General features: G+C 62.3%; 1 protein-coding gene across 1 annotated transcript in view; it reads right to left on the bottom strand.

Annotated features, from left to right (window-relative positions):
• Nucleotides 1-105, bottom strand: part of MOSPD2 (motile sperm domain containing 2) — a 33,858-nt gene extending 33,753 nt beyond the window's left edge. The window contains exon 1 of the mRNA XM_010143142.1: nucleotides 48-105. The gene's annotated coding sequence lies outside the window, so the exon portion shown is untranslated. The remainder of the gene's footprint in view (nucleotides 1-47) is intronic.
• Nucleotides 106-239: the final 134 nt, after the last annotated feature.

Genomic DNA, 239 nt, shown 5'->3' with positions numbered 1-239 from the left:
CCCACACCACCCCCCTACACCCCCAGCTGTCCCAACGAGACGCTCACCTGGCAGGTACTCCGCTTCGAAACGTCGCCTAGTCTCGCTTATCAGCAAAGCCTTGTCCTGTCGCTGCTGACGGGAAACAAGAAACGGGAGGAGTGAAAGGAAAAGAAAGGCCGGGGCCCGAGAGAGCCCCGGCCCCTCACCCATACGGCAGGCCCAGCCATCCCGATACCAATCCGCCCGCAACCCTAAGC

This window comes from Buceros rhinoceros, unplaced genomic scaffold, assembly GCF_000710305.1.
Source record: "Buceros rhinoceros silvestris isolate BGI_N320 unplaced genomic scaffold, ASM71030v1 scaffold12110, whole genome shotgun sequence".
Classification (NCBI taxonomy): domain Eukaryota; kingdom Metazoa; phylum Chordata; class Aves; order Bucerotiformes; family Bucerotidae; genus Buceros; species Buceros rhinoceros.
The sequence above is the reverse complement of the archived record's forward strand: the minus strand, read 5'-3'. Positions and strand labels throughout refer to the sequence as shown.